This window comes from Pleurodeles waltl, chromosome 12, assembly GCF_031143425.1.
Source record: "Pleurodeles waltl isolate 20211129_DDA chromosome 12, aPleWal1.hap1.20221129, whole genome shotgun sequence".
Classification (NCBI taxonomy): Eukaryota; Metazoa; Chordata; class Amphibia; order Caudata; family Salamandridae; genus Pleurodeles; species Pleurodeles waltl.
The window spans coordinates 513,925,024-513,951,509 of NC_090451.1; the positions used below are offsets into that span (position 1 = coordinate 513,925,024).

Genomic DNA, 26,486 nt, shown 5'->3' on the forward strand with positions numbered 1-26,486 from the left:
ACGTATGCCTGCCTTCCACTAATCAAAAGAAGCGGATTCTAACAGGCAAGCCAACTTGCCAATGAAACACACTGACGTGACGTCGACAGGGCTCCGAGCCCTTTTCTAATACTTAAAGCGTCTCACTAGCGATACCATGCGCAAGCGCATGCGACCCAGGCGCAACCCTAATAAAACAAGCATTTGCAATGCAACGGGTCTCGCGTTTACTCATGTTAGAGCTGATAGCGTTGTAAACTCCTAACCCGACTTTTCACCTATCGGCAAAAGTGCATTTATCTATGTAACCCGAAAAAGTGCAATTAACTGTGTAAATCGCTCGACTTCTGCCAAGCGAAATTGCGCTAGGAAAATAGAGAAAAAGTAGCCCACAAGCCGGACAGAAAACAGTGAGCCTCGCATGTTTGCTGTACTTGGTCGATGCGCTCGAGGAGGGCTAGCCACCGGAAAAGGCATGACGTATGCATGCCTTCGACTAATGAAAGCAAGCAGATTTTAATAGGCAAGCCCACGAACCAATGAAAAACACTGACGTGACGTCGCCAGAGCTCGGAGCCCTTTTCTAATACCTAAAGCGTCTCGCTGCGATACGCATGCGCGATCCTAAAAATGGTCCGAATCAACTTTGGGCAAAGTATCTGAGCCAAGGCTAGTGCCGGAATTCAAAGAAAGACTTCTCTTTGCGAGTGCTGTTCCGTACTAAAACCACAGCTCGTTCCAACATTCTGTCTACGGAGGTACTTTCGGGTGCATCGATCAGAGGAGGTGACTTTCTTTTTCCCCATCTTGGATGAAGGAAATCAGTTATCCAGATTGTCCTCCAAATTTCAACACTCTTCACAACTGTTAAAAGGTGTTATTGTCTTCGAAGCGGAGAGCAAAGAGGGTCCCAGCCCTGCCTCTTAAGCACTATGACGGGCCTGCTCTTGGTTCGGCTTTCAGCTGGGCGCGCCCCTACACCACAGGAACAAAACGCCCCTTGTCAGCAGCCTGATCAGCACTGTATGGAGCTCCCCGCCTCCTTCTGCAGGGCTTTCTGGGGCCTGAAGTCTGTCCCTTTTCTCTCATCACTGAGTGTCCCACTCCACAGGGATAAAGCAGTCCGTTTAGGGTGCCCGACCGGCACTGTATGCAGCTCCCCTGCCTCCTCTGTAGGGCTTTCTCGGGCCTTTGGTCTGCCCCCTGCGTCTCCTCACTGAGCGTCCTGAGCCTCTGGGAGAATGCGGTTCTTTTCAGGCGCCCGAACAGTGTTGGATGCATCAACCCTGCCTATTCCTGCAGGGCTCTCTGGGCCCTGTAGTCTTCCCCAGTGTCTCCTCAGTGACTCAAGTCATTGTAAAGTGTACCAAGACTTATGGTCATGGCCAATAATTTTTGTAAGTGTGTAGCAGCCACATTACAGACCTGTAAGTAACTTTTGGGATTCGTGTACTCCTGTGTTCCAGTGAGACCCTCGTCCCGCGAAGCATGAAAGCCAGTAACAAGAGATAATAGTGTTGGGGGAGGATCACACACCACCTCAAATTGTCCTTGTTCTAAAGGCACATGACAAATGGTGAGACATTAGTCAGGGAACCAAAACCTCAGTATATCTTGACTACAGCTGGGTCTCTTGTTGTTCGCAGAAAAGTTATTTCTATATTGAAAAAACTAAGGGCATTTAAAATTCTGTCCAATTCTGCTCACTGCGGCCACCCAAGAAGAAGTTACCCACTTACAAAGGAGGCATTGCAAGATGGGCTTCCACCTGTATCACTTACTGTCTATGTGCAGAGCTGTCTTGTGGAAGAACAGGCATATGTTTACCAAACACTACTACTTTGACTTGAATATAGTTATGGCTCAGCAATGGGCTAATCAGTGCTATGCAACCTTTCTCCAGGGTGAGCCTACAAATACCTAACCTTTGCATAACATATTCTGTTTTTTACTTCTTGTTCTGATTCAAGTTTGTGAATTTATGAAAAAACAGTGCTGCAGAAGAAATAAAGTAACAATGACTACAGTTCTTCTGAGTTGGTATCTTTCATAGATTCACATGCAACTGTTCTTCCTTACTGTTCAGAATTTCATCTTTATTTCTTGATACATCCATTCACACTTGTACTTCAAAATATGAACTTTATTGGGCACTACAGCGAGGTGGGTGCTCAGCACATTTTTTACATTAGCAGGGGATTGAGGTAGTTTCAAAACGGTGATAGTGCCACTAATTAAACATTATTTTGCCATAATGACACTCATAACTGGAAAAGTTACAATGCAAGGGATTCCCATCATGATGACGTGGAATTATTCAAGTATGCTTAAAATAGGTGGACTTTTGGAATGGTTAGCTGCACCTTTGGCTTCCCAGTCACATACAGCACTGGATGATGGCTTTTTGATCCTTTTGTTCCTATTGTGGTTATAAATCTCTCCTCTTCTTTTAATTATGTTTCTCTGAAGATAATGTTTTAATTTAAAGAGCTGCAGTGTTCCTTTGGTTGTAAGGAGAGAGAACAGCAGGCAGTGCTGGACGTGTGTTTTACTATCTCTGCATCTGCTGCAGGGAGAACGCTCTCACCTGGCTGGCCTCAGGGTGGGAGTGCACCAGAACTGTTGAATTGGTATTTTGAGAACCCATAGAATGCAGGAGGGCAAGCGAGAGAAGCACAACAGATGGAGCACATTGCCCACCAGATAAATAGGGTCAAGATAGTTGCATGTGGGGTCCTGAAAACAGCAGTGGTACCTTGAGGGTTCATGAGTGTGCGGGGGTGTGGATTGGTAGATAGTGTCAGGCGTGGTGTGCTGCTGGACTGAAATAATCACTGCAAGAGGGGGAGTGGGAGGAGCGATTATAGGGAGAGGTTAATGGGTCTCTAATGGAAAATCAGTTCAAGTCTGCTGGGGACAAGAACATCTGAAGGCTCCTGAGAAATAAAGGAATATGAAGAGTGGGGGTGGAGAAAGCTGCCCACGTCAGCAGCCAACAACTTATAAGCTCCGCCGAGCCCCATTAAACTAATTCGCAGTTTGCCTTAAATACTATCCATCAGAGCACAAAGACAGTGTTTGGCTACACTGAAGTGATGGGAGTGCTGTGATAGCAACCCGACCCAGATTGCAGCTATAATTTGGGCTGTGGAGCATATGTGGCCTCAAGGCCTGTGACAAGGATTGAAGTGTCTTTATCAATTACAATTTAGAAGGGACAACTGACAGGGTGTTGGAGGAGCAGAATTTTCACACCATTTTCAGTGTTGATTTTTAATTCGCTTTTTGTGAGACCTTCTCTGACATATGCTTGAGCTTGTTCTTGGAAGAAGTGGATGCAGGCGCTTCTGAGGTAAAGTTTAGCTGAGGAAGTTCCATATTCTTCCTTTTTCGCGCTGCCTTCATGGAAGTCCTAAGAGGAGCACTTTTAACTGAATCTTTCTCAGATGAGGGGGTATTCCCCTTAGAAAGAGGAACTTTCTTTTTCCCTGGAAGAGATCTAACCCCTTTTCTCTGTTGTTAAATGTGTTGGAAGGAAATGTCCTACTTATGTCACAGCAAGGTGCCTTGTGAGATGGATAAAGACAATAGATGCACTGATTGTGCGGGTCATCTGTATATATCTTCATTGTCCGCAGTCTGAGCAGAACTTTGAAGAATTCCCTTTTTATTTTCTTTGCCATAGTTGGGAGTGTCCACTGGACCTGAACATTGAAAAGTCTGGAAAACCCCTACAACTAACTCCCAGTTTATTGAAGCTGAAGTTAGGGCCGGTTGAAGACCAGGGAATACAAGTAAAAGTCAAGAGGTCCTATATGTAAGGTCAAAATGGGTAAGAGCAGAACTCTCATCAGGACCGTCCTCACACATGACCTGTGGCTGAAATCTGAGCTATAGTGGCCTTTAGGAGGGAGCGGAGAGCTCAGTACTTCCATCTCATTTGTTGAAATGGAGTTGTTTCAAATGCAGTGGAAGTGCTTCTAAACAAATACTGTTCACGGGCTTTAGGCCATTTTAACACTGCTAACTGATATTTAAAGTTACTGGGAATTCCCAGCCTCACAGTATGGAACGATTCAAAGATTCAAACGTGAATCTATGAAAGATCCAATGCTGATGAATCCAGCTACACATCTCCTAAGATAGTGAGGTGAGATTGAAGTTTAAAGGAAGCAGCCTAGGGTGGTTATCTCCTGTCCCAGGGGAAGGGTGATGGATACACACCATGTATTAGAAACAATGTGCCAGAGCATGGCATGAAGACTGAGGTCTGGGGACCAGGCATGGGAGTGGTGGATGGGTCCCAAGGCCAGTGTCAACGGTCTTTGGCCATGAGTGGATTCCTTCAGTGGAGGGACTAATCTGGACAGCACAGAGAACTTCCAGAGTGGATTATTGCTCGCCAGATGCAGAAAAGGAGATTTGGAAGAGGCAGCCAAAGTAAGAAGGAACACTTATAAAACAACTCTATGCATTAAGACCCCCTGCCAGCCAAACCATACAATCTGATAGAGACATCTAGTTGCAGATTCCTTATCTTAGAATTTCCCCCAGGTGTCAGTCTGAAATACTAAGATTTTTCTCAAGCAGTACCCCTGCACACTGTTTGGTGGCATCGATCGGCTCCGCTTCCGCCACCGGTGTCTGCACCAGATATCACGTTGCAGGTCCTATTTAGGCACCACCTCAGTGCGCTGATGTCACTTCTTTTCTTTTCTTTTCTCACCAGCCAGCGCTGACCAAAGGAAGCTACCCCTCTACACTCCATTTTTGACTGGCTTTTTTCAACTTTTTGTCGAAGTGTTTTCGAGTTGTATAACTCCTGGTGCGTCGAGGATGTCATCTAGGAAGATCAGGTTCAAGCCCTGTGGATCCAGCCGTTGGGCCATCTCAATGACGTATCCGCACCTCGTGTTTGGTGTTTGGAGCATGACCACAATGCAGTGTCGTGTCGTGCTCATGCATCTGAAGGCTTTGAGGGACCGCTTGCTGAAGTAGAGTGCGGCCCGATGCTCAACTTCGCACAAGTCGAGGTCCTGGTCAAGAGGAAGGTCCCCGGAGCGATCATCGAGTCTTCCATAGTCTTTGTCCTACTCCAAGTCCTTGGGACGATCAGGTAAACGAGGCACAAGAAGAAGTCAATGAAAGCGAAACGTTCTTCAACTTCACCTCGTCCGTCGGCCAATGAGACGAGCGAGTGTTAGAGGACTAGAACGACGACGCTATTTATGGAGCCTGCGTCTAGGCTGAAATCGCTTCTCCTCAAGTTTCCGCGAGCCGGAGTGATCCCTGCCCAACTTTAAGAGTTTTGTGAGGCCATGCACCTTATCTTTGGGCAGTTCAACACTATTGGAGCGCATTCGGGCCCCGTGGATTTGGACGGGCCACCTTCGGGTTCCGCGTCAGCTCCGAGAGGCACCCATGGATCCATGCTTGGGTCTGGGCTGGCGTCATTCGTACAATCTCAACCTTCCCCGACGCTAGTCTCAGTGACGCTCATGCCCTCTGGTGGTGCCATCCACATCCTCATTGCAGACTCTGACATGGAGCTGGGTAGGCATTGTACAACAGCAAATCCAGCGCCGGAAAGAGCCAAAAAGAGCCGTGCCTTCTATGTCGGATCGTGAGCCTGTTTTTTTATGGGCTAGGGTACGATGAGGAATGGGAGGGGTTGCTGAACTTATAGAATAAGAACTCCAAACTCTGGTGTTAGGACTTGGACACCTCCCCAGATAGTGGCATGCTTTCTCCTCCTACTGTGGCTTCGGAGGAGGGTGCTTCATATTCTCCGGTGATGCTAAGAGCAGCTAAGGTCCTGGACCTTGAAATGCCTTTGGTGGCAGTCAGGACTAAACTCCTGACAGAGGTGCTTCAACCTGGAGCTCCATCCTCCGAACCCCTGCTCAACTTCAGTGAAGCCCAGCTGTATGTCCTACTGGGTACGTTGTCCAAACCCAGCACAAGGGCTCCTATGAAAAGGACAATTGCCTGCTGCCATCGCCTTGCTCCGAGCAACCCAAGTTTTCTTATGCAACACCCCATCCCTGAGAGCTTGGTTATCCAACCCTCCACTTTCCAAGGCGTGTTCCCTTCCGCACCGCTGGATAGGGAATCCAAGAGGCTGGACGCACTTGGGAAGAAGATGTTTTCTCCCACCATTCTGTCATTGCAGGCTGTGAATACTGCATGAGTTTTGGGCTGTTACTCCCACACTCTGTGGGATATTGTTGCACAAGTGCAGCCACAGTTCCCGGAGGAGGCCCGCGCTGTACTCTCCCAAGCAGTTGCTGATGGGAGAGACACAGCAAAGTTCACAATCTGATGTGGACTGGACGTTACCAACTCCCTGGACATAGTGGTTGCATTGACAGTGGCCCTTAGGCCCCATGTCTGATTGAGGATGTCTTTCTTTTTGGGGGATGTTCTAGCCAATCTTATGAACATGCCTTTTGATGGAACCCGTCTCTTTGGAGAAGAAGCAGACTCGGTGTAGGAAAGTGCCCCTTTTGGCATGGTTACTCCCCATCTCACACACCTTTGCCTGGTATTGCTGCTAACTTGACTGTGTGCTTGGTTCCTGCTAACCACGCACCAGTGTTCTTTCCCTAAAGTGTAGGGTGCCCAGCTCTGTGTTTGCACCCTGCATCCAGCCACACCTGTGCTGCTGAAGGTGTGTGTTTGGTGTAGACCTGTGGCTCCCCTGGTGCTGACCTAAACCCCCGAGGCTTGTGCCATTAAACCGCAGGTACTTACCTGCAATCTGCCTTCTACCAAGCATTCCCAGTCCTCATAGGATTCCATTGCAAACCCAATGCCTGCCTTGACCTCAGCCATCCAACCAGCCTGTCTTGCTGGAGGTGCACTTTTCGGTTCAGCCTAAACTTTGACCTGTGGACATCCTAACCCCTAAAGACTAGAGACATAAGTTGTGTACTTAACTGTTAAATATGCTGACACTCACTTCCTGACTGTGTGTACAACAAATGCTTTGCACTACCCTCTGATAAGCCTAGCTACTCGACCACACTACCACAGAAGAGAGCATTAGTATTATCTTCTTTAGCCTCTGTTAAGTCTCTGGGGAACCCCTGGACTCTGTGCACACTATACCTCATTTTGGTATAGTATATACAGAGGCAGCTCCCTACACTTGCCACTCAAGCGCTTCAAGGATTCTCGTACTACAGCCAGGTCCTTGGGCCTCGTGGCAGCCCCAAATCCCCCTCAATCTGCTTTTCACCCCATTTGTGACTACGGAAGGGGTGCCCTACCACATCCATTCCCATCCAGCCACTGTGCCCCACATACTGTCCAGCCCCTGCATGGCTGGGGACATGGGAGCCACTGCCCCCGTGGATGAGAGCCAGCAGTCTGACCAGTGAAGCCGCCGCACCCCGCAGCTGCCTCCAGACATTCCTAGTCCGACTCTTCCATACCAGGAACCAGCTGGAGGCAGGAATACACCATCAGCTGCTCAGCTGGCAATCCGTCACATCAGACAGGTGGGTTTCGTAGATAGTCCAAATGGGCTACTCCCACTTTTCGAGACCACCACTCCATCCGTGCCACAATCCTACAATCGGATGATGGAGGATCACTTGGCACTTCTCTGGGAGGAAGTTATAGCTGTCTTGGCCAATAAAGCCATAGAGATGGTTCCCTTGCCAGAAGTAGGTTGTGGTTTCTATTCTCATTACTTTCTGGTACCCAAAAAGGACAATGGCCTCTGCCCTATATTAGACCTTTGGTCCCTCAATATCTACCCCAGGAAGGAGAAGTTCAAAATGCTCACTCTGGCTCAGTTTATCTGCCCTGGACCCAGGAGATTTGATGATAGCATTGGGCTTGCAAGAATCTTATTTCCATATTCCCGTCCTGCCTGCCCACTGACATTACTTGACGTTCGCAGTGGGCCACAAGCACTTTCAATTCACCGTGCTCCACTTCACTAAGGTTTACTATAAATGTACCGAAGTCGCACACCACTTCCTCTCAGACTCACTCTTTCATTGGAGCAGTTCAGAACACAGTGCAGTTTTGGGCTTATCCTCCTGAGTTTTGAGACCAGGATATATATGATACCGATGTATCAGCCTTTGTCCTGGATTTCCGTGATAATGCCTCTGAGGCTACTGGGCCTCAGGGCCTCCTACATCCTGCTAGTAACACATGCCAGATGGGATATGCGGGCTCTGCAGTGGGACCTGAAGTTCCAGTGGGCACAACATCAGGGCAGTTTTTCCGACATGGTCCAGATCTCAGTGGGAACTGCACAAGATCTGCAGTGGTGGCTAACGGACCACGATTGGGTCAGAGGCAAATCCCTCTCCTTTCCCGAACCAGAGCTGACAGTAGTGACAGATGAGTCACTCCTGGGCTGGGGTGGCCATCTTGGAGAGACGGAGATCAGAGTCATCTGGTCTCCAGCGTAGTCCGGACTCCACATCAATGTGTTGGAGCTCCAGGTGATCAGGCTGGCATTAAAAGCATTTCTTCTCTCTCTCGAAGGGAAGGTAGTGCAGGTTTTTATGGCCAACACCACCTCCTTGTAGTACTGCAACAAGCAGGCCAGGGTGGGGTCATGGACCCTTTGTCAGAAGGCTCTGCACCTCTGTACATGACTTGAACAATAGGGCATAATCCTGGTGGTTCAACATCAGACGGGCTCTCTGAGCGCTAGAGCAGACAAACTCAGCCGATAGTGCTTAGTCGATCACAAATGAAGTCTCCATCTGGAGGTGGCACAAGGTGTCTTTCAGCAGTGGGGAGAGCCTTGGTTAGATCTATTTGCCTCTGCAGAGAACACGCAGTGTCTGCAGTATTGCGCGTTGGAGTTTCCAAGATGGCAGTCGCTCTGTGATGCTTTTCGTCTTAAGTGAAACTCAGGCCTCCTGTATGCCTTTCCGTACATACCACTTCTGCCCAGAGACCTCAAGAAGATCAAGAATGACCAGGCCTAAGTCATTTTTATGGCTCCAAGCTTGGCCATCGATCCTCCGATCAGACTGCCCCTTCGGGAGGATCTTCTGCTACAGCAGCAGAGGATTCTCCACCCGAACCTGTCAATCCTCTGCCTTCTTGCTTGGAGATTGAGCTGCGACGGTTGACAGCTTTTGACCTTCTGCCCGAAGACATAATCTTGGCACCCAGGCTTCTCTCCACCAGAACGGTATATACCTGTCATTGGAATAAATTTGTGCATGGCTCTGCCCGTAGCTCTGAGGTCCTGTTCTTTATCCTTTCTCTGGCCCAGCAGGGCTCTGCTATGGGCACTCTAAAAGGTTATTTTTCTGATGGATACAACTACCTGTGGATTCCTCACCTAATGAATACTCCCATGGCGCCAGCATTCGACGGAAATCTTCTCACTAGTCTCTGCACGTCGACGAGGACATCACTCTAGCCCACGCGACGCCGTCTGACGTCATACAGGCAATAAGAGGTCCTCGACGACTTGCGGACGTCAGTTCCCTTTTTTCCGTGCATTCGAAACGGTTATCTTCGAGGGAGCAACTGTTACTTTTTTGGTTACAGTGTATTTTTGCTGCGTAGTCTTTCGCTGTGGTAATAATGTCGCAGAGAAAGTCTGGATTTAAGCCTTGTCGTGAGTGTGGAGGCAAGATGTCGGTGACGGATCCTCATTCCGATTGCCTTTGGTGTTTGAGCTCCGACCACGACGTCTCGACTTGTGATTCATGCCAGCACATGAATCCAAAGGCCCTCAAGGAACGTGAGGCGAAGCTGTTTATGGCTAAATCGAAGGAGAAGCATCACAAGAAGTCTTCTTCCCCAAGACATCGGCGTCATCGAGACTCCCGGCGCCGTAGAGAATCTCGGCGTCATTCGAAGGAGACTCGTTCCAGGTCTTCGGATCGGCGCCGAAGGACATGGGAGATCAGTCCCACGGTTACGCCGCATCCTTCGACGCCGTTGCCCTCTCCGGCGTCTCCAACTTCACCTGGGCAGGCGTCGGTGATTGAGGTATTGGAGCCTCAGGTGTTTTCTCCGGCGCAGACGCCGAGGCCGGCGTCGGGGTCGCCTCCGAGACAGGCACCTCAGTATCCGGCTTTTCCCACCCCTGGAGCCGATAGTTCCGCATTCTTGAATGCGATGTATGCCATCTTCCAACAGATGGCTCCAGGGGGTGCTCCGGCTGGGCCTTTGGCCTTTTCTTTGGGTGATCCTGCGCCTCTTCGGCCGGCACCCTTTATGCCCTTTCTCCCTTTTGGGAACGTGGGCTCGGCGCCAGTGTCGGCGCCGGTGGCCGCTCCGGTGGCTTCAGAAGGATTGGCCCCGGAGATTTCCATCCCGTCGAAGTCGGGATTTCGGCCTGTGACTCCGGTGGGTCCATCTGCTTCAGCTGCTCTTTTGTCGGCGCCGAAGTTACCTGTGGCGCCGGACGCGGCGTCGGTGGCTTCTGAAGATCGGCGCCGATCTTCGACTTCGGCGGAGGCATTGTCGACTCCGCGTATTGAACAGCGACTTCATTCCAGGAGACGTGCTCTCCGTGTATTAGAAGAGCAGGAGTACCAACGAGCCCTGGAGGAAGGAGAGCTAGAGGACTCGGGTGATGGGCTGCGTGGACTGGAGTCGGCCAGTGGGCTGGACACTTCCCCTGAGTGGGATCTTTCGTCCCCGGGGGAATATACTGAGGAGGCTGCTTCCTTTCATGCAGTGGTACGGAAGGCAGCTAGTTTTTTGGACCTGCCTTTGCCGGTGGTGGAGGCTAAACAAAACCTTTTAACAGAGGTGCTACATCCGGCCTCAGCTGCGGCGGAGCCTCTGTTGCCATTTAATGACGCTCTGCTGGATCCGGTGATAGAGGTGTGGAAGAGGCCGGCATCTTCCCCAGCAGTTCACAGAGCCGTGGCCAGGAGGTATCGGGCGGCTCCGACTGACCCTGGGTTTCTATCTAGGCACCCTACGCCGGAGAGCTTGGTGGTGCAGGCCTCCTGTTCATCCAAGTCAGCGCCTGGTTCTTTCCCGACGGTGCCTGGGGACAGAGATTCAAAGAAGCTAGAGGCGCAGTCGAAGAAGATTTTTTCATCCTGCAGTCTGGCGTTAAAAGCCACCAATGCAACCTGTATCCTGGGGAGGTATATTCATGCTCTGATGGATGACATTTCCTCATCGTTTACAGAGCTTCCCCAGGGTCTTTTGGATCTTGTCTCAAATGCCCAGGCTGCTGCGACCCAGATTATCCAGACGGGACTGGATACCACCGACTCGGTAGCCAGAGCAATGGGCACAACTGTGGTGGCAAGGAGACAGGCCTGGCTCCGTAACTCGGGCTTTTCTGCAGATGTACAGTCCACATTGTTGGATCTCCCGTTTGATGGGGACAAACTGTTTGGAGCCAAGGCTGATTCGGCCTTGGAACGTTTTAAGGAAAGCAGGGCCACGGCTAAGTCGTTAGGGCTCCAAGCTCCTTCTTCCGCGGCCTCTTCCAGATTTTTCAGGAGGTTTCGTGGATTTGGGCGTGGCTCTTCCTCCTCTTCCTTTCGGGGAAGATATCAGCAACCTGCCTCTTCCCATCCCTATAGATCTTTCAGGGGGAGAGGTAGGGTCCGCACCAGAGGAGCCTCTCAGCAGCACTCTGCCTCTTCCTCATCCTCTGGCGGGGTGCAGCAGGGGAAGCAGCCTTAGGCTTCCACCATTTCCCACTCACTCCTCTCCTGTAGGGGAAAGATTACAGCATTTTCTCACCAAATGGAAGACTGTTACAACGGACACTTGGGTTCTCAGTATTGTGGGAAAAGGCTACACCCTTCCCTTTCGGGAGTTCCCGCCCCTCATCCCGCCCCGCCCATCTTATTGTTCAGAAGAACACCTCCTGTTGCTAGAACAGGAGGTACAAGCCCTCCTTTCCAAGGGCGCGGTGGAGTTGGTCCCAGAGCAGGAAAGGGGTCGAGGATGTTACTCAAGGTATTTCCTGATTCCCAAGAAAGATGGTCGTTTGAGACCAATTCTGGACCTGAGGATCTTGAATTGGTTCCTCAAGCAGGAAAAATTCAAGATGCTGACCCTAGCACAGGTGCTTTTGGCGTTGAACAACGAAGACTGGATGGTGTCTGTCGACTTGCAGGATGCTTACTTTCATATCCCGATACTCAAGTCACACAGGAAGTATCTCCGGTTTGTGGTGGGATCGCAACACTATCAGTTTGCGGTCCTTCCGTTTGGTCTTACTTCAGCACCTCGAGTCTTCACGGAGGTGATGTCGGTGGTTGCAGCAGAACTCAGAAGGAAGGGGATAGCAGTATTCCCTTACTTGGACGACTGGTTGATCAAAGCCAAGTCCCCGGAGCTTGTGTCGCATCATCTGCAGTCAACAACCCAGTTGTTGTTCGACCTGGGTTTTTCGGTGAACAAGCCCAAATCTCACCTAGAGCCCTCTCAGCGCCTCCTGTTCATAGGGGCAGTACTGGATACAACATTGGGTCGGGCCTTTCCTCCGCCTCAGCGGATTCAAGATATTCAGGATTTGATTCCAATGTTTCAAAATGGAGCGGTAGTTCCAGTCCTCAAGGTCCTTCGTCTGCTCGGCCTGTTTGCCTCCTGCATTCTGTTGGTCACGCATGCTCGCTGGCACATGAGGGCTCTTCAGTGGTGCCTCCGAAGGCAGTGGTCTCAACACAAAGGGGATCTAGAGGGTACTGTCAAGATCTCCAGAGATGCTGCTGTGGATTTGAAGTGGTGGATTGCAAGCAACAATCTTTCACAAGGAAAGCCGTTCCAGCAGTCGCCACCAGTGGCCACAGTCATAACGGATGCTTCCACTCTAGGGTGGGGAGCTCATCTGGGGGATCTGGAGATCAAAGGTCTTTGGTCTCCAGAGGAACAGATGTTTCACATCAATCTGTTAGAATTACGGGATGTACGTCTGGCTCTCAAGGCCTTCCTCCCTTCCCTTCGTGGTCAGTCGGTACAGGTCCTAACGGACAATACTACCACGATGTGGTACATAAACAAGCAGGGAGGAGTGGGGTCGTACCTTCTCTGCAGAGTCGTACCTTCTCTGCAGAGAAGCTCTTCGACTATGGTCCTGGGCAAAGGACCATCAGATTTGCTTGATAGCAAACCATCTGGCCGGAGTTTTGAACGTGCGTGCGGACAGTCTCAGTCGCCATTTCTCGGCAGACCACGAGTGGCGTCTCCATCCAGATCAAGTCCGTTTAATCTTCCAGAGGTGGGGGTTTCCTCGGGTAGATCTGTTTGCCACTCGAGAGAACGCGCATTGTCCGTTGTTCTGCAGCCTCCAGTATCCGACGCAGGGAGCGTTGGGGGACGCGTTTCAAATAACCTGGTGCGGCCAGTTGCTTTACGCGTTTCCTCCCATACCCTTGATTCCTCGAGTATTGAGGAAGATTCGCCAAGACCGGGCGCTAGTCATCTTAATAGGTCCGGATTGGCCAAGGAGGGTGTGGTACTCCGACCTTCTCCAACTCTCAATGTGCCCTCCGCTCCGTCTCCCTTTCAGGGCAGACCTCCTCTCGCAGTCGCAGGGGCAGGTTCTACACCCCAACCTCCAGAGTCTGCACCTACATGCCTGGAGATTGAACGGGGCAACCTGAGTTCCTTCTCTCTCTCCCGCCTGAGGTAGTGGATGTTATATTAGCGGCCAGGCGACACTCCACTAAATCTATCTACGCTAATAGATGGTCTAAATTTGTTGCGTGGTGTGGAGAGAGGCAGATTGATCCTTTGCATTCTCATCTATCGGACGTTTTGTCTTTTGCTCTGTCTCTAGCGCAGAAAGGTTGTGCAGTGGCTACCATTAAGGGTTATTTATCGGCCTTGTCAGCCTTCATATGTCTTCCAGACCAGCCATCTTTATTTAAATCCCCTATTGTTATCAGATTTTTGAAAGGTCTTCTAAATAAATATCCTCCAAAGCCATTCGTTATGCCGCAATGGGATTTGTCCTTGGTCCTGACTTTCCTTATGGGGTCCCCTTTTGAACCTATGCATTCTTGCCCCTTAAGGTATTTGGTTTTAAAAACAGTCTTCCTGATAGCTATAACATCAGCAAGGAGAGTGAGTGAGTTGCAGGCCTTATCAGTAAAGCCCCCTTATACAACTTTTTATGGGGATAAGGTGGTGTTGAGGACCAAGGCTGCTTTCCTCCCGAAGGTTGTTTCACCCTTCCATTTGGCTCAGGCAATTACTTTGTCCACGTTCTATCCTCCGCCTCATCCTTCCAAAGAGGAAGAAAGACTGCACCGTCTGGACCCAAAGAGAGCGTTGAGCTTCTTTATTGATAGAACAAAGGATTTCAGGCTGGAGGATCAGCTGTTTATTGGATACGTGGGCAAGAGGAGAGGAAAGGCAGTCCACAAGAGAACACTATCCAGGTGGGTTGTTCTTTGCATTAAAATCTGTTACTCTTTGGCAAAGAAGGATCCTCCTGAGGGCATTAGAGCTCATTCCACCAGAGCTAAGTCGGCCACTTCGGCCTTGGCCAGAGGTGTTCCTGTGGTCGACATCTGCAAGGCCGCAACTTGGTCGTCCCTTCACACTTTTGCAAAACATTACTGTTTGGATTCTGAGGTTAGAAGGGACGGCCATTTTGCACGGTCAGTGCTGCAGGATTTCTTGGTTTGACCATTTAGGCACCCACCGCCGGGCGTGGTACTGCTTTGGGACTCTATTCATTAGGTGAGGAATCCACAGGTAGTTGTATCCATCAGAAGAACGAGTTACTTACCTTCGGTAACAACTTTTCTGGTGGATACATTAGCTACCTGTGGATTCCTCACGGTCCCACCCGCCTCCCCGTTGCCTTTCTGGTCTTACCAAGTAATCCTTGAGTACGCTCCTCTTGGTCTTTGAGGGTGCAATAGATATTGTATATATTATATTTATATATATGTATATATGTATATATCTTTGTGTATATACTTGATGTGTATATATATTTTAAAAAGAGAGAGTTATATATTTATATATAAAAAAGATTTACAGTTATTCATGCAATGTTGTGTATTTTTACAATGTAATGGGATGTTGCCTTGCTCTTTCATTGCATTGCCTGGTTGTTCTCATGCACGTAAAAAATGATTGGTACTGACGTCCGCACGTCGTCGAGGACCTCTTATTGCCTGTATGACGTCAGACGGCGTCGCGTGGGCTAGAGTGACGTCCTCGTCGACGTGCAGAGACTAGTGAGAAGATTTCCGTCGAATGCTGGCACCATGGGAGTATTCATTAGGTGAGGAATCCACAGGTAGCTAATGTATCCACCAGAAAAGTCGTTACCGAAGGTAAGTAACTCGTTCATCTGTGTTTTTGAGGCTGCCTGATCAACTTCTTTTGTTTCAGTCTCTTATTGTTACTAGGTTCCTTAAAGGTCTTAATCATATGTTTCCTCCCTCCCCATTCATTATTCCGCAGTGGGATTTGAATTTGGCATTTCTGATGTGTGCTCCTTTTGAGCCTCTCCATAATTGTCCTCTCAGGCTTCTCACCTTAAAAACAGCATTCCTTGTGGCTAATACATCCGCCCGCAGGGTGAGTGAGCTTGAGGCATTGTTATCTAAGCTTCCCCCTACCTTTCCATATATCCTGACAAAGTGGTGCTTCGCACTAGGGCTTCCTTTTTGTGCCAGAAGTGGTCATGCCCTTTCATGTAGGTTAATCCATCACTTTGCCTACTTTTTACACCCCCCAACGCCCTCCTAAGGAAGAGGAGAAACTCCACCTCCTGAACCCAGAAAGAGCGTTAGTATTCCACCTTGATCGTACAAACAAGTTCTGGGTGGATGATCAACTCGTTTCGGTCAGTGCAGAAGTGGGCCATCTCCCGATGGGTTGTACTGTATTAAAATCTGCAACGCAATGGCCAAGAAGCAACCAGCTGAAGGGTTGCATGCTCTTTCTACCAGAGCCACAGCTGCGACCACTGAGTTCGTAGGTGGAGTTCCAGTCCTTGATATCTGTCAGGCTGCAACGTGGGAATCTCTGCACACATTTACCAAACATTACTGCCTGGACAGTCAGGTCCATAAGGACCGCAACTTTGCCTGTTAGGTCCTGCAGGACATTCTAGTATGATCGTAGTTCACAGACCCACCTCCTGGGATTGTATTGCTTGGGTTTCTATTCTAAAGTAAGGAATCTGCAACTAGATGTCTCTATCAGATGGGCAAGTTTCCTTCTTTCGGTAACGCCTTAGCTGGTAGAGATAATATCTAGTTGCATATTCCTTACCGACCCACCCATCCTCCCTGCTCTGCAAACTGATTTCTAGGTACAGGGATTCCCCATTCAGGGCCTTAGTTTTGACACACCAGTGGTCAGTGTCCTTCATGGCTGTGCGCTTCTGGTGTGGAAAGTCATGAAAAGAAACTGACGTCAGAGCGCTGGGGTGGCACCTACATAGGACCCACAACATCACATCCAGCACGGAAGACGTGGACGACAGACGCAGAGCTGATCAACGCCTTCAAACGGCACACAGGGGTACTGCTGGAGAAAAATCTCAGTATCCAGACTGACACCTGGGGGAAATTCTAAGGTAAGGAATCTGCAACTAGATATTGTCTCTACCAGATAAGGCATTACTGAAGGCAAGTAACCTGTCCTTTAGGTGCTGGATTGGGCAAGGGATATCAGAATTGTGTGAACAATTTTGAGAAGCCCAAAGTGTTATTAGTTGGTTGTGACATGTCACCATTAAATCCTCACTGACATCTGAGTTGGTAGCCCTCAGAAGCTAAGAGGCTTAGTAGCTGTAATCTCCTGAAAATGGTCTTTCCTGCAGGGGTGGTGGCCTGAAGTTTAATAGGTCCCCTTAAGCGGAGGTGGAGGCAAGCTGTAATAACATTAGTGGTCTTAGCGCACATCCTTGCTCTCGAGGCTCAGGCACACTTGATGTTTCTCTAAGTAGGTGATCCAATCTGACCTCCTGCTAGACCACTTCCGGGGCAGGCATTGCATGCTTGAGGGGGTAAAATAACAAGCTCCAGCCAGGTAGCACCAAAAAAAGGAAGACGCCAATTGAAGTGGGAAACAGGACAGAGCACGACATGGAGCTCTCCCAGGCAGGACTGCAAAATAGTGACCCTTGAATGAATTTTTCTTGAATATTAGTGCCTAAATAGGCTCAGTGAAGGGTAACTTAAAGCAGGGCCTCAAGAAACTCAAGAAATAAATTATAGGGCCTGAATGTATGTGCAGAAAACGATTGACAACATTCTTGAATCAGTGAATAAACTGGAATTCTGCATCAACAGAGCTCAATGCTTAATTCCTGTGTCTCCTAGAAATCAGCCTCAACCAACATCCAACAGAGTACATAGTACTGAAAAGAATGACTAGGTTATGGGAGGAGCAAGCAATGGCGGGGTCTGCTTTCATCAGCGCAAATCTACAGAGCGTTCGCGACCCTACCACTGGTCATTCTACAGTCTGTCTGGTGACAAGTATTCAGGACATAAAATACAGATGGAACCATCCATTCTGGATCATGTTTGTGTCGAGAGTAACATTGTCCCTCCAAGTCCCTATAGGGATACAATTAAAATCTTAGAGCTAAAAAAAAGAGAACAAATCAGCTCCTAAACAAGCCCTACACAGCTTTGACACAAAGAGGTCAGGTATGGTAGAAAGTAGATGGAGCATAATGCAACAATGTCCCAAATGATTTGGAAATCATTGCTGGGTGGAGAGAGACATTTGCAGAAGGTCATTACCACCAGTCTAGCCTCGTTCATCTCAGACTAGGAGCAGTTAGGTAGCCACTGGTGGCATTGCTGATTGTAGGAGATTGGAATACCACTCTCGTAACAGGAAAGTAGGGGTCTTGCTCGATAGGAAAAGTTTTGCATGAGGCTGGGGATTTGGGCTTAGTTTCCCTGCCACGGGTCAGGGAGCTCAATTTCATCTAACACAGTTGCACCCCTTCATTTTGGTACGAACCAAAGATCACGATTTCTCTGCCTTTCTTTCTCAAATAAACTTCTTTGTTTATGCAAGTTCTGGTGTTGGTACTGGGAAGGGGTGGATTCTAGGTGTCGATATTTGGTTTCTGGGGGAAGAGTTTGTGGTGATGATTTGTTGGAACCACTGGTTTAAATGGGGAAAAGCGGTCATACCTTCTGCCTTCAGAAGAGCAGCAGAAAGTGATTCAATAATGGAAGGATAATGATGGGCATCTGAGTATTCCCCTTGGGCCGGATCAGCAAGTAACTTGTTTTTTTTTTTTTTTTTGTGGCGATCAGCCGTGGCTGCACTCAACAGCCATTTCTGAGCAGTTTTTTTCTTTAGCCAAAAAAATTAGCTGTGTAGCCAGCTTTCTATCCAAGAATTTGGGATTCATGATCATGGATCATAAATATGACGAGGTGAAAAGAAGGGTGGCAGTCTGAGGAACGTATAAGGATGCAACTGTTAGTCTTGGCCTGTCTATTCACTCAAACCAACCAGGAGTCCTTTCTACGAGTGACAGTGCTTGGGTTCACGGCTTGGGATGCATGTTGTGTCATAGTGGGTGAGTAGGTGTGGAGGGGGATTGCACCTAGCCATGAACAGCACAGTTGATATGCTCAGGGCCGATTTAGGGCATTATAGCCATTTCACAGTAAGGAAAATCATGAGTGGAAGATATTGGGATAGGTTTGGTAGTTCAGGCATCTGTTGAAGACTGAGTACTGGTACTACTGTGCAGCACAAGAGTCAAGACTAGATATTATTCTCTTGGACAGAATGTGGTTGCCCCTTGTTAAAGTGGTGGATCCAGGTCCTGTGACTCTGTTGGATAATTCTCGGGTTGCCAGTGTGATTTAATGACCTCACAAGGTGGATGTGGTGAGAAGGGAGGCTCTTGGTGCTTGAAAAATGCTTCTGGTTTACCTGACCTGATAGTTCTCAACATTAAAAGACAGAGCATAGTAATGGTCTTCAATTAAATCGTTCCTCAATGAAATCACATACAACCTAATGGAGAGGTGAGTAAAGCTGTGGTATGGAATTACCTTACAGATGGTTGTGAGGGGCAGTTTGTGAAGGATGCTGGCAGGCTAAGAGAAAGAGAGAAACACTATTACGGAAGGTGGGGTCGAACGAGCTGAAGGTGACAAGGTCCATAAGCATACACAGTTTTGGAGGCAATGTAAAAAGCTGGTGGCCCCAAGGAGACAGATTTGAGCTGTTGAAAGTGATAGAGTGAAATACTTGTTTGTTAAGCCATCCAAACATTTCTTCGAGATAGGGGGCATGGCTGTGAGACTTTACTAACCTCTTTAAAGTACAACTGTGCACAGCTTTATTATGGAATCAAGGAAATGGAAGGGTCGGTCTATAAAGGAGAAGAAAAAAGCTGAGGAGCTTGAGAGGTTCTTTGGTGAGTTGTACTGGTAGATACCCAGATATAGTGTGTCTTCATGGAAATATCTGGCCAGCGCAGCCCCTCTAGATTATCTGCTGGACATACCTACAACTATGGAGGAAAGCTCATTGGTAATACAATTCCCAAAGCTCTATAAGACCTCAGATCTGGGTGTATCCTCTGCTGGATATTTCGAAGTCTTTGGTCTTCTGCAGCTGCTCATGGTCAATTTGAAGGGCTTCAGTGAGGTGGTCTAGATTTGTCACACCCACCATTGTGGAAGGCCTGATTTCTGTAATTCTTAAGTGCAATAAGCCACCCACTGAGTACAGATCGTATAGATCTATAGCTCTGTTTAAATGTGGATGCCAAGCCTTTGACATCGAACCATGCTTTGAGACTGCAGATAGTGGTTCAGTACCAGGTACAAACCGGCAGGGGAGACCTTTTTCTGTGATGCACAACACCAAAACGTCCCTACTCCTACCTGGGATAGAATGGGGGTGCAGAAGGTAGTGTGCTTATCCCTTGACACTTTTGTCCGATTTGACTGGAGTTGTTGAAAACATACATTGCATGTTTTCAGAATGCTTCTTTTTGTGGGCTTTGGTGGATTATCAAGTGGCAAACAAAAGCTTGGGTGAGACTGAATGGGGGTGGTTTGGTGTATGCAGAGAGACCAGTCAAGGGGGCACTCTTGTTTTCCTCACAGTTGAACCATTGGCACAATGCATTTGAACAAAATAAAGGTGTCAAGCTGAGGAGGGCATGTTTAAACTGATTTTGTTTACAGATGATATCCTACTCAAAATTACATAACTGGAGGTCTCTATTTGGCATTTCTGAGAGAGCCTCAGGGCTATCTAGGTGTATCAGGCTTCAGAGTTAACCTCAGTAAAAATGGAAAGGCTTTAACATTCGGGGTCCAAAAGCAATTTAGGCACTAGTTAGGTCAATCCAATTCCGATTGTCAACAGGTGTGATAAGTTACCAGTGGATTTCCCAAGTCTTCCCTGCCCCATTCTGGGACACAAGAGACATCAACGTGTCCACACTCACAGTGGCCAGAGCTGAACAGATGATCAGGAGGAACCACATGCTGTCTTGGATGGTGTGAATGGCAGTGTTCAAAATGTCTGTTTTACCTGACAAACCTTTTCTTTAAGGCTATACCATTGTGCTGTAAACGTGAGGTCTTGATGTGACTCCAGAACCTCTGCTTGCGTTTTATATAGCCGAGGACAAGACTGGGAATGAAGCTTTATTTTGTGCCGGGATCGGGTTGTTGGGGGGGGACTCTCCTTATAATTCTGTACTGATGGAACCTGACCCTAGAACGGCTTCATGCCATTGACGGGTCAGGAAGAAGCTTCCATTTGCATTAGGTGTTTTGGGCCCCCCGGTAACCCACTTTTGAGCTGATGTGCTGGAAATGATTCAGGATGCTTCAGGGTCGCAGCCTCTATGTTGCTGTGTGGTAATTCTATTGGGGAGTCCTCTGATTTCCCTTTCGTTGCTATTCTCAAGGGTAAGCAAAATCGTTTCACATATGTTGCTGGCAGCAAAACATGATCCTAGTATTCCAGGGGGTGACAACATTACACTCGAAAAAGATTGGCTGCAGAAACTTTGACAGTTACTGCAGACGGAGAATATGGTCAAATTTTCAGTGGACTCATTAGGAGTTTGGCAATCAATCAAACATTTAATAAACTGCTTGGACTTGGACGTCAGGGAACTGTTATTTCCCAAGCAACATTAAGCACTGAACCTGTTGGATTGCCTTAACGTAGCGCAGCTAGTCTTTCTAGGTGTAATGTAATATAGTGTGTCCTTGTTACAGTAGGGTGTGGTCAGAGGCATTCATATGGGCTGGAACTCATCTTGGGAGGTATGGCTGATGTTGAGGGGGTTGGAGCTATGACTTCTGATTGAAGGAGCGGTTCTACTTGTGGTGTTAGCTTAAGCAGATTGTTATGTACATACATGTGTGGGAAAGGGAAATAAGAATATATTGAAATGTAGAAAATAGGGTGTGGCACGTATACTGCTCTCCGTGTGGCCCGAGGCTCTGATCTCTTGCATTCTGACTGCATTTCAAGTTATTCTGACATCACTGAAAAGAATCGATTTTCTGTCTGCATTCATTTTTTATAACATCTTTGTTATTTTTGGATGAATGTGTATATGCTGGATCTCCGCTATCTTTGTCTTAGTCTCTAGGTTGCCAGTTTTCTTTTGCAGCTTATCATGAAGCTTGTTAATTATTCCATCTAGTCGGAAGGTGGGATAAAGTAGCTCACTGATATCAGGAGACCCTCCATAAACATCGTCACCTGTTCCTGTTGCAATGATTTAAAAAGAAAACAATTCTGACCCTGATTTGGGCTGTACACTGCTGCAGTGCCCAAGTGATTCCGCTCAAACTCTACCCTTTACCAGCAAATAACATCCTGTCCCAGTGAGTCAGTTATTTCTGGAAGACAAATCCAAGGCTATACTGCTGCCCCACATGTCTTAAAACTAGCAGACACGTGGAATTCATGGCTGTCATTTAACCCTGGGAAATTATTTTAATCATTGGAGGATCATCTGTTTAACTTTTTATTTCCTTCCTTGTTTATTAATTTCATAAAGTTGATCATTTTCACTACCTGTCAAAGTCTTCAGGTGTACTTCCATTATTCTTATTTCTCGCCTACATACAGGTTTTATCTGGTTGTGTACAATACCACTTCTGCAAATTGCTCATCACAAATTGATGTCAAGGTGCAAGGGGATATACCGCACTGGGGCAACAACATGCTACCCTAGGTGGTGCCTATGCGCAAAATACACTGGATGAGGAACCCTCACCCACAATTTGTGGCATGTTTCATCATCAGCAACCTCATTTCACCCAGACAAGATGGTACTGTCTAGGCGGACTCAACCTCAGTGCGAAAGAGTTCTTAATAAATGGTGTACTGGATAAATGGTGGGATACAGATAATTGTAAAAAAAAACACCTTGAGGTAAACCAGAAGGAAATACCTTTATTGGTTGGTACATAGTTATCCATTATGATGCCTGTAGGAAGCTGGCATGGTGTGTGGTGAGCACCTGTGGTGTTATCACCTTATACCAGGTTTACTATTAGTGAGGTGTAGTCCGTGTCTAGGACGCCAGGCTCTCTAGAGGTAGCTGTGGATGAGCATCCAAGACTTATCTAGGAGACATGCAAAGCTTATGCAATACTACTGTAGCCACACAACAATTACACTTGTGAAAAGTCCCACACAGTGTTACAAAAATAAAGGTACTTTATTATGGTAACACAGGTACCAAAATACTATATAGGCAATACCGCCAACTGGAGGTAAGTAAACACACTATTATATGTAAATTAGCAGTCAGGAATTAGCATAATATGCAATACAAAACAGTGAAAGCAATAGTAAGTACTGAGGGCCCTAGGGGGAGATCAAACCATATAGTAAGAAAGTGGAATGCGAAAGTCGGGCTCCCACCCAAGAAAGTGGATTGGTAGAGGAGAGCTGGAGGAACTAGGAACCCCAAAAGGTAAATACCAGAGTGCACCCCAGCGACCAGGAGAAGAGCGATAAGTACCTGGTTCTCCGCAAACTCACCAAAAGGACATCAGAAGAGGATAATGCAAAACCCAGACAAGACTACAAGAAACCAAAGGTGGGTCCTGGAAGAGAAAGACCTGTAAAGGGAGGAGACCAAGTCCAGTTCACTTTGGAGTGTCCGGTGGTGGCAGGAGCCACTACCCACCCGTCTGGATGCAGGACCAGATCAACTGTGGACGAAGGCAGTCAGCAGTGCAGCACTGAAGCAGCTGAAGAGTTCCTGAAGTGATTCGAGTCGACGTCCCACGCCGGAAGAAGGATTGCAGTTGGTCAGTGGTGTGGAAAAACCATCAACAAGCCTTGGCAAAGGCAAATGTTGGAGAAGAAATGCGGAGCTGCCAGGGACCAGCAAGGTGTAGGAGGACTCAACCCACCGAGGGGAGTTCCGGGGGACCCTCAGCAGTGAAGAAAGTCACAGGAGGAGGAGGCAGCCCCCACAGGCAGCAAGCACAGGAGTCGAGGTGAGGCCCAAGCAGCACACCTAGAATGGGGTCCCACGTCACAGGAGAAGCATGCAGAGAGCTGTAAGTCACAGAGAAGAGAGCTGGGGCTACACTGAGCCTGAAGATCCGTTGGAGAAGATGCCAACAAGCTTTGGTAGCTGCAAGAGAACGGGTGCACTTCAGTACTGTCCTGCGTGGAGAGGCAAGGGCTTACAATCTCCTAAGTTTGACAGCTGGTAGAGAGGGCCAAGGGGACCACTCCAGACCACCACCTGTGGTGCAGGATGCACACCGCTCTGGAGGAGAGGAGATCCAAGTGCCAGTCGTATTTGCAGTTGGTCCTTCACTCCAAGGGAGATTCTTTCTTGCTTCTTGTGCTGACTGAAGCCTCATCACCCTCAGAGGATGCACAGCCAGGGAAATCTTGCAGTTGCTAAAAGGAGCCATGGAAACAATGTTGGAAGCAGAGTTGTCTCTGTGAATACAGATTGTTGGTTCCTGGAGGGTCCAGTTGCAGTTCCAGTGGCCAGAAGGTGAAGTAAACTTTGCAGAGGAATCCTGCTGGAATCTTGCACATCGAATCTGAGGAACCACCCAAGATGGAGACACCAAATAGCCCAGAAAGGGAGATTGGTTACCTAGCAGGGTGGCCACCTATCAGGAGGGGACTGTGATGTTACCTGCCTGTCCTGGCCACTCAGATGCTCTCAGAGGCCTCTGCCCACCTTGGATTCAAGATGGAAGAATCAAGTGGCCAGCTGGAGGAGCTCTGGGCACCACCCCGGGGGTGGTGATAGATAGAGGAGAGGTTACTCCCCTTGCCATTGTCCAGTTTTGCACCAGGGAAGAGCCGAGGGTCCCTGGACTGGTGCAAACCAGCTTATGCAAGGAGGGCACCAAATGTGCCATTCAAAGCATACCAAGGGCTTGGGGAGGCTACCCCTCCCAAGCCATATAACACCTCTTTCCAAAGGGAGAGGGTGTTGCCTCCCTCTCCCAAAGGAAATCCTATGTTTAGCCTTCCTGGGTTTGAGCTAGTTAAGCAGCAGGAGGACAGAAACTGGTCTGTAGGATGGCAGCAGCGCGGGCTGCCCGGGAAAACCCAGCAAACTGGTAGGAGCAAAGCTGGGGGTCTTCTAAGGAGCCCCCAGAGTGCATGAAATCATACAACCAATACTGGCAGCAGTATTGGGATATGATTATGACATGTTTGATACCAAACATGCCTAGGTTCGTAGTTACCATTTATGTAGCTGGGCAAAGGTAGGGACCTGTGTCCAGTACACGGGTAAAATGGCGTCCCTGCACTTACGAAGTCCATGAAAATGGAGCTGGAGTTCGTAGGGGCACCTCTGCTCATGCAGGGGTGCCTTCACACACAGGTACCTGCACCCTGCCCTCTGGGCTATGAGGGCCTACCATAGGGGTGACTTACATTGACCTGGTGCAGTGACCTGTAGTGAAAGGGTGCATGCTCCTTTTCACGCAGGCTGCAATAGCAGGCCTGCAGATAAATTTTACATGGGCTCCTATGGGTGGCATAACACATGCTGCAGCCCATGGGGAACCCCTGGTGCCTCAATGCCCTGGGTGCAATATACTAGGGACTTATATGGGGACCCCAATATGCCAAATGTTGGGGTGTAAGGTCCCAAGCAACTAAATTTAGATGGAGAGAGGACAGTCCCTGGGGTCCTGGTTAGCAGGAACCCATTGTATACAGTCAAAACACGACAGCAGGCAAAAGGTGGGTACTTTCCTACAATGCCTAAATGTCTCAGCCCATACATTTGCAAATATATGGTCAAGGGCTTTTGTCAGGGCCAAAGGTATCCCTGTTCCTAGTGTTATTGGAAGCATCCATACATGGGAAAATAAATTTACTATCTCCACAATTGGGTATATCATCATTGCAATACTAACTTTGGTTTCTGGGGCAGCCTAATGCTTGCCATCTTTTTGTCAATTGCATATGCTTGCCTCTTATTTTATGGCTTTCATTACTCTTTTTATGTTTGCCCCTTCCCTGGAGCTAGCTTATTTTCCATCCTTTTTGTTTGGGTGAGTTGTATCTTTCTACAGCTAAATTCAAGAAACATCTTTTTTTTTTGCATACTCCTTGGGGAGTGCATGTGTTATTTAACTACCTTGTGCTGCTTTCCCCCTTACATCACTGCACCCACTGTCTTTCTTATGCAACCCCCCACGTACAGTTAAAGCACAGCAATAGGTATATTTTTGCTCGGGGTTGACAAAACAACAGACTTTATTTGGTTGATTTTATTTTATCTCCTGCTTTCCACTTGTTGTTTACAAGCCAAGACGTTGATGCTCAAAGCCAGCACCTGGAGCAAGGGGTGGGCTGCTTCACTCATCTCAGGTTGCATTTGAGGCCAAATGTGTACTTTGCACAAATGGAAAAAAGATCTATCTTTTCCCATAGGCCCATAACTCCACTCCCTTAGCTGCTGCAGAGCTCCGTTTTGCCTGAGAATTTGTTAGGTCTCCCAGTCTTTTCCCCTTAAATTCTGACACTCCTTATTCACAGTCTCAGACAGCTATCACATATCTGTAACTAGTCGTCTGTGTTATTTTTAAGCTGGATCACATGCAAAAGGCTTTTTATGTTCTGTTCACTTTCCTACGTGAAAAGTATTTGAAACCTAAATCATGCCACTTATACAGATTGAATATATTGAATTCAAAGTTTATGTTCAAGATACCTTAAGACAGGTGTTTGCTTGTGCTTCAGTATTTTGAACAACAATGTTTTACAACAACGATTGGCAAAGCTAATAGTTTAGCACTTGCATTGTACATGCATGATCTATGTGCTTTACAAGTACTAGTTTCCCCACTGTCCTGATGATGAATGAACCTTTCAGCTGAGTTTCCATGGTTGAGCCATCAATGATAATTAGCGACTGGACTGCCACGTCAAGTCCTTAGCTATTTGTTTATCTATTGACGTTTTAACATTGACAGACAATTGCTGTATTTTCCTTTGTCTTTTGTCTCATGTTTTGCATGTTTGAGTCAATGGAGCACCATCGTATTTTGTTCTGTAGCAACTTTTTATTTCTTTCTTTAATAAACTAGTGTATG

The 26,486-nt window shown here is 47.9% G+C and overlaps 1 protein-coding gene across 7 annotated transcripts in view; it reads left to right on the forward strand.

Moving 5' to 3' along the window:
- Positions 1–26,486, forward strand: part of KATNB1 (katanin regulatory subunit B1) — a 434,067-nt gene that overhangs the window by 317,121 nt on the left and 90,460 nt on the right. The gene's annotated exons all lie outside the window — the stretch shown is intronic.